Source organism: Ranitomeya variabilis, chromosome 4, assembly GCF_051348905.1.
Source record: "Ranitomeya variabilis isolate aRanVar5 chromosome 4, aRanVar5.hap1, whole genome shotgun sequence".
In the NCBI taxonomy this organism is placed as follows: Eukaryota; Metazoa; Chordata; class Amphibia; order Anura; family Dendrobatidae; genus Ranitomeya; species Ranitomeya variabilis.
Window position 1 is genome coordinate 692,753,104 of NC_135235.1, and position 7,467 is coordinate 692,760,570.

Below are 7,467 nucleotides of genomic sequence, written 5' to 3' on the forward strand. Positions count from 1 at the left end.
TTTCGCACTGAAGAACTGATAAATTAACTTTTTGATGATATTCTAATTTAGTGAGAAACACTTATATCTTTTGTAGCCTTCAACAGGAACCATCAGTTCTTGCAGCTTCTCAGACCTGATGCTTCACTAAGGCGGAACAGCATCGTGTAGAATCCCAAGGGGAAGAAAGGAGCAGGTGGCTCTCAGAGGTCAGTGGAACATAAACCTTCTTGGACCCGTTGAAGCGTCTGACATGAAATGGCCGTCGTCCATGATTTTACTGGCTCCCCTACATCCATGTATTGTCCCAAATAAAAAAGATTTATGTCCTACTGCCCCTTTTCCTAACTCCTAATCCCAAAATAGACAAGGACATTCAAAGTTGCCAATCCTCCCTTTTCTGTAGCCTTCTGGAGATAAAGCAACTTCAGCTGCAGCTCTTTACCTCTCCTACAGACAAAATCGGGGAAAACGAAACACTTTTATTAATCTGTTATTATTATTGACCCCTTAGTGATGGACCCAATTTGCAGCTTAATGACCAGGCCAATTTTTACAATTCTGACCACTGTCACTTTATGAGGTTATAACTCAGGAACGCTTTAACGGATCCAGATGATTCTGAGAATGTTTTTTTTCCATTACATATTGTACTTCATGTTATTAAAAATTTAGAGAAGTTGGGGGCGTGGTTTGCATGGGGAACTGAGCAGTCGTGCTCAACAAGAGCTCCTGCCAATTCCCTGATTTTAGCTTAAAATAAGCTTACAAAAGTGGAAATATTGGTCAAGGAGGCATTTATAACATGCCTATATCCAGCCAAATCAAGAAAAGACATGCTCCCAAAGAGGAAAAGCCACTACCAGGACTGAGAAGCGGTGAGAGACCTGGAGGACGCTTTCACAAGCATGGCCGTCCCGTGCCTGGAGGCATTCAGGCAGGGATTATGAAGCAAGCGCTGTCCTCTCGACGGTCAATGGGGAAAGCGGAGACCCTCAACAAGAATCAGACTTTTGTGACCCCAGCCCAGCGAAAACCTTCCCCAATTGCGGATTTAACAGCAGTGGCCAGCGACCTTGGAGTAAGGAGGCAGACTGCAGCAAGCCCGAGAGCCGACAGGAAGGGGAGCGCAGCTAAAGATGAATCAGCGATCTCTCTGCCCGGCAGGAAATGGCTGATCGGAGCGCAACAGCTGATCGTCCGGGACCAGAGGAGCAGCCCAGCAGAGCGGATCTCAAGTGCCGTGGAACAGCACGACAAAGAAGAAGCCTCAGCGGTGCCTCCGCAACAGACACAGAATGGAGCAACCCCTGGGATTTGCCTGCGGTATGAAGCGACGGGCCGGGAGGAAGAGGTGACTCAGCCTGTCGGGCGTGGACAGGAAAACAAGATGGCGCTGGCGCCGCCGCAGCTGAGGCACAACGCTCTGGAGTTTGTGCCGAGGCTGCGGGCGGCTGAAGAATTACTACACCGGAACATAGCAGAGCCGGAGAGGGTCAGTGCGCCGCTGCAGCAGGAACGGGACCAGACAGGAAAACTGCAGACGGGTAAGAAACAGGGAGCCAGCTGGGGAATTTACCCGGGGATGTCGGACCCCAGGGGGAGAGAGACAATGGCGACGGCTATTAACTATGAAACTCGGCAGGGAGATGGAGACGCCCATGATCGCTGCGGCATCTATGACATCCACAGCAAGCCCCTCATGCAGAGAAAAGACCACCGCATGAACGACTCAGAACCCCTTAGTAGGCCCACAAAGACGGGGACTATGGAAAAAAGCTGTGCCACTCAGATAACACAGGACGCGGTGATTGTTACACCGCTACAACACCGCCACAGTATGCAGCAGCCCCATAATGTTCAAACAAGCTGTGCCATCCCTAAATCCCCTGATAGAGGCACGAAATTTACATGGTCTGTAAATAGGGACACTATCTATGAGGTCACACCAGAAAAAAGTCGTTCCAATGCACCATCAGCGCTGACAAGCACCAATGGGCACACTGTAAGGGACTCAATTGGGACTACAGATGGTGATGAGAAGTCAAATGCCTGTGACTGCGACCAGCCCTCTGATACTCCAGTGGGTGATTCACACATTTCAAGACACAACATAATATGTTGCTAGGAAATATCAGTCTGATATGTGAAAGAGGATTCAGAGAAATGTCGACAGTATTTACCCCCTATCTCACCCCTTTTAAGGAACAGGAGGTTGTAAACTATGACTCAGATAAGTCAGAGGATTTATCAGAGGGGTCAAGAAATTTCCACTCTGAAGAATTTATAAAAATGACAGACTACTCTGATGGTGAGGACAGTGACTTCCACAATTCCACAGATTCTAATGCAACCTCCACCCAGAATTCCCTTCCGGGGAGCCCTTTGGAGTTTGAAACTCATGTGCCTACAAAACAAGGTCAAAAGAATCAGGAAGAGAGACCCGTGACCCATTCTCCGACTACTTCAATAGATAGCATCCCAGCTTCCGACGACTATCCATCCGAAAGCTTTATGATAGACATATGCAGAGCTCTTTTAACATCAACAAATATCCTGAAGAGGGGTAACAATCATACTGGTTATGAACCAAAAATTTCCGTTTCTCAACAACCAAACACGGAAAGAGCCTCTGAATCATTTATTAAACAGCTCTTCAAAGATTTTGCTCTTTTTATTGTTGATGACTCTACATTTTGCCCTAACAGGGACAGCGGTACTCTGCTTCTAGACCAAAGGAGGATGGAACCCCCGGTCCAAAATTATCGTACCTCACTTCCTGCCCAGACTGACAATCCACACGCATTCTTGGACTCACCTTCTTCAGAGATTATTTGGCCAACTATGAGGACTTCAGAAGAAAAGACAATATCAAAATAAGGGGCATACCCGAATCGATTCAACCTGCACAACTAAAAGAGTTTATTTCTAAAATGATCTCTCACCTGTTACCCAAAAGAGGAGGGGAAAACTTAAAGTCTTCAGAATCCAAAGGCCTCCATTTCTTCCTCCGCATCTTGCCTGTGACGTCATTGTGTCCTTCTTCCCCACAGGGGTTAAAAACGACCTTCTGGGGTTGACAAGAAACTCAAAAGCTCTCCCGGCCCCATACAGCAACTTATCCTTTTTTAAGGACCTGTCAAAAATAACATTACAAAGACGTAAATCTTTTCTCCAAACCACCCGGAGTCTCACACAAGCTGGAATCCGCTACCTGTGGACAAAGTCTTCCAACTTACATGTCAAAATTGCTTCAAAGGCATTCACCCTCTCAAGCCCGGAGGAGGGAATGACTCTCCTTAAAAGAGCGGGGCTATCGTTTTCTTCAATTTAACCTGATGCCGTCCCTCTGGTCACACCAGAAGCATACCCTACTTGAAAAAGTGTCCTTTCCACTTGAATGTCTTACTGATATTGAACCGGACATTGCCCTCCAAGAGGTTTCCGGGTCACTTCAGGTGACTCTGGGCCAGGCAGGTTTTCACGTATTACTGAGTGATACAGATTTTAGTTTTATACTTCAGTTTGAATAATTATTTTCACGAGAGAAGCGTTGTTGAACATAATAACTTCACAAACACGAGCTCATGTACTCATATAAGAAATCTATTTTATGCTAGTTTTCAGGTTCTACGAGCTATAACACATAATCTTACATTTAAGTTACACAGTCTAAGCTTTTTCAATAATACTTTATGCTACATCATAAGCTAATGTGCGCATCTAGGAACTCTTGTTTCAGGTTTTATGAAGCTACAACACAATCTTATATCTCAGTTACGCTGTTTAAGCTTTTTCAATAATACTTTAATCTATATCATAAGCTAACGTACGCATAGGAACTCTGTTTCAGGATGTATCGTAAAAATATGACTTCTATACGTTTGTAAACCTGCCATTTTCCCCCTATTTTCATAGGGATTTCCTTTCCTAAATTCATATCCCCTCCCTCCCTCCCTCCCCCTCCTGGTTTACCCTACCCAGTTAAAAAACTGTTAAAACCCTAATAAAAATATTGGAACAAAAATTAAAAATTTAGCAATTTTCAAACTTTGAATTTTGATGCTCTTAAATCAGAGAGTTATGTCTCACAAAATACTTAATAAATAACATTTCCCACATGTCTTCTTTACATCAGCACAATTTTGGAAACACATTTTTTTTTGTTAGGAAGTTATAAGGGTTAAAAGTTGACCAGCGATTTTTCACTTTTACAACAAAATTTACAAAACCATTTTTTTAGGGACCATCTCTTATTTGAAGTCACTTTGAGGGGTCTGTATGGCTGAAAATACCCAAAAGTGACACCATTCTAAAAACTACACACCTCAAGGTGCTCAAAACCACATTCAAGAAGTTTATTAACCCTTGATGTGCTTCACAAGAACTGAAGCAACGTGAGAGGAAAAAATTAACATTTAAAATTTTTTTACAAACATTTTACTTCAGAGCCAATTTTTTTATTTTTACAAGTGTAAAAAGAGAAAATGAACTACAAAATTTGTTATGCAATTTCTCCTGAACACGCAGATACCTCATATATGGGAGTAAACCACTGTTTGGGTGCATGGCAGGTGACCCCATTGTGGAAACTAGACCCCTCAATGAACTTATCAAGATGTGTTGTGTGAACTTTGAACCCCCAGGTGCTTCACAGAAGTTTATAGCGCAGAGACGTGAAAATAAAAAATATTTTTTTTCCACAAAAATGTATTTTTAGCCCACAATTTTTTATTTTCCCAAAAGTAACAGAGAAATCGTGATGCAAAATATATTGTAGCACTACTGTGGAGGTGCACAAGTAGGGTCCCAGTCCCAAAGTGTAATAACATGAAACTTGGCACTCAGCTTGATTTTGAAATCCAGTGATATTTTTAATGCAGTCCTGTCACAGTAGCATGAGATGTTTCGGTCCTACATGGACCTTCATCAGTCCGACTGCTATGGTGATATGGATATATACAGTAGAGGATAATATATGGCTGTATATTAGGGAGACAGATCTCCACATGTAATTTCTTTATTCAAGTGAAGGATTAGTATGTTGCGTTCGTCTCTCCTACACCAACGCGGCATACGTGGTACTAGTGTGCAGCATTTCTCTTTTTTAAACTGCAAATATATTTACAATGATTATGTCTTGATAACAAAAAAAATTTTTACTATATATTTTCAATAAATTTTCTAGTATTTTTATCAGCTCTAGTGTCCATTTTTTCTTTGGTTTTCTATACATATACTATATGGCGGAGCTCTCATACCGCTTGCCCCGATTTTTGGTCTATTTAATTATTTTTGTATTTTTCAGCACTTTTTAGTGGGCTATGGATCTTAAGGCACGGGATCAATCCTGGCTGGCACATATAGATGCAAGTCTAAGAAGATTCTACCAATCCAAAAATTCAAAATACAGCAAGGGAGAAATGGTGCTAAATAGGGCTAAAATTTAACCTTTAATAATATTAATTAAAACCAATTTTGAACAAGAACAACAGCACAAACATAACACAATAAAATACAAAGCTGTACATCCAGAGTAGTATGCACACTTTCTATGGGTATATCAAAAGATTCACTCAAATAAGTTCCTGAATCCTAATCTCTCAGTTTATAATCTCGTACAACCTGAGCAATATCGTAACATACCAATAAGCTTTTGATACTATGCAGCTGCTCTCTATATTAGGATTTTCAAGCATCAAATATTATCCCCGTGGCCTCCCGACGCGTTTCATTCTCTCAAATCATCAGGGGAGGAGAGTTATGGATATATTGCCAGATTGGGGAAAGAAGGTGTTTTCCTCACAAGGAATAAACAACCTTCTTGTTCACCTTCTTGTTTGATGCTTGAAAATCCTAATGGTGGGTTTTGAATTTCATGGGGATTGATATATACCACTTCCCCACTTCTGGATTAGTGAAAGCATCTTTCTGGAGCTAACCAGGAAGAATCGATGCACACAAATCTGGGTGAGATTGTTCCATTATTTGAAATAGACACATTTATGACTATTATGCAACACTTGTTATAATATAGCTACACTTTGTGCTTGTGGTAATATAGAGAGCAGCTGCATAGTATCAAAAGCTTATTGCTATGTTACGATATTGCTCAGGTTGTACGAGTTTACAAACAGAGATTAGAATTCAGGAACTTATTTGAGTGAATCTTTTGATATACCCATAGAAAGTGTGCATACTACTCTGGATGTACAGCTTTGTATTTTATTGTGTCAGATATAGATGCAATTTTCAAGTGTGAGGCAACACCAAGTGGTGAAACTGAAAATGGGACAATTTTGGAAATAAAAAATTCTTTGAAATTTCTTTTGAAAAAAAGAATGCGAATTTGGTGGAACAAGGCGTCTTTAGAGAGTTATCTATCTAAGAACATGATTCCAAGAGATCTGCGAGTAAAAATCTTGCCGTCATTTCCTGTTGAGGATTCCTTTTTCTGTACAAGGTGGGGAGAGGCGTGTAATGTATGTTCACGCTCACTCATAGAGCTTCTTATCGGTATGAATAAAAAAAGCCTGGAAACAATGGAAGGTGAAATTGAATCCATACCAAAAAAATCTTACGGACTCATTGAATCCAACTGATATGGATATCTTCAAAAAAGATTTGGACAAGCAATTTATAATTTGGGAAAAAGAAATCCAAGAAGGGAAGACAAAAAAGTTTTTACGTGATGTACAAGATTTCAAAACCAACTCTGTATATAAGTGGTATAAACCACAGTCATCGGTACGGTCATCATCTATCTCCTCCCTTATTTCATTCAAAGGCAACACCAAGATTCAGGACATACAGCATTTTTCCGCCAATGGTAGGAATAAAAGTAAGGGCATTAATTACAATCTGTCACGCTCACGCCCTGACTGGTGGGCGTGAGCTCGGGGGGTTTGTGGCCCCACTGTGCCACAAACCAGACTACCCTGGAAGGGGCGTGACTATGACAGCTGCTTGGGTTTTCTCTGGAGCCTCTGATGGTGAGGTCAGGCTTCTGCAGCAGGCAGCTGCCAGGTGCTACTCCAAGGTGGTGTCTGGCTGTGGCTGCTGATCCCACTTGGGAGACAGGAATACCAGGATTAGTGCGGGCAACAGGCAGGACTGGCAGAAGAGCACGGCTGAAACTCAGACGAGTAGGCTGGCACGGCTAAGACACAGGGCTGGCAGAGACACGGCAGAGAACACAGGGCTGGCAGGCATGGCAGAGAACACAGGGCTGGCAGGCACAGCAGAGAACACAGGGCTGGTTGAGGTGGTGTATGAAGGAACAGGTAGAGGCCTGTTCACACTGGAGGTGCAGGTACGGATATGTAGTATGGAGGAACAGGTAGGGACCTGTTCACACAGGAGGTGCAGGAACGGATATGAAGTATGGAGGAACAGGTATGGACCTGTTCACACAGGAGGTGCAGGAAAGGAAACAAGCAGAAAGGAGTGAGGTATGAAGGAACAGGTTGGGACCTGTTCACACAGGAG